Source organism: Cyprinodon variegatus, unplaced genomic scaffold, assembly GCF_000732505.1.
Source record: "Cyprinodon variegatus isolate N-32 unplaced genomic scaffold, C_variegatus-1.0 Scaffold1709, whole genome shotgun sequence".
NCBI lineage: Eukaryota > Metazoa > Chordata > Actinopteri > Cyprinodontiformes > Cyprinodontidae > Cyprinodon > Cyprinodon variegatus.
Genome location: NW_015152162.1, coordinates 12,132 through 12,717, shown reverse-complemented (window position 1 = coordinate 12,717; position 586 = coordinate 12,132). Strand labels below are relative to the sequence as shown.

Genomic DNA, 586 nt, shown 5'->3' with positions numbered 1-586 from the left:
TGTAGAGAGGTCTGCAGAGGTGTAGAGAGGTCTGCAGAGGTGTAGAGAGGTCTGCAGAGGTGTAGAGAGGTCTGCAGAGGTGTAGAGAGGTCTGCTGGTCCCACTGAGATAGATCCCAGGTCTGCAGCCATGGCCAAATGTTAGAGAATTATTCAAATGTTAATATTTCCAAAGTCTACTGCCTCAGTTTTTATAACGGCAATTTGCATAAACTCCAGAATGTTATAATCAGGGTTCCCATGGGTCCTTGAAAAGTCTTAAAAGGCATTGAATTCTTCAAAATAAAACTACGGCCTTAATTGGTATGAAAATGTCTTAAATCAGTCTTTCCTAGGTCTTAATTTTTAAAACATCATAAATAGGATTATTTTATTATGATTTATTTTTGTAATCTAAACAAAACATTAAAATTGACCTTTTTTTTTTATTTAGAAAAAATAACGTCTCGCCATTATTGGTTCGTCCCGATAGCGGAACCAATAAAAGCAGCGTTGTTGCGGCCGGGACATTTTGGAGATGCACCATTAACTTTTTGTCTGGAAAATCTGAGCAAGTGTAAATGTAACGATAACTGGGTTCAGCCAAG

General features: G+C 37.9%; 1 protein-coding gene across 1 annotated transcript in view; it reads left to right on the top strand.

The window, feature by feature from the left end:
* usp19 (ubiquitin specific peptidase 19) overlaps positions 1 to 586 on the top strand; it is a 23,275-nt gene that overhangs the window by 13,576 nt on the left and 9,113 nt on the right. The window lies entirely within an intron of this gene.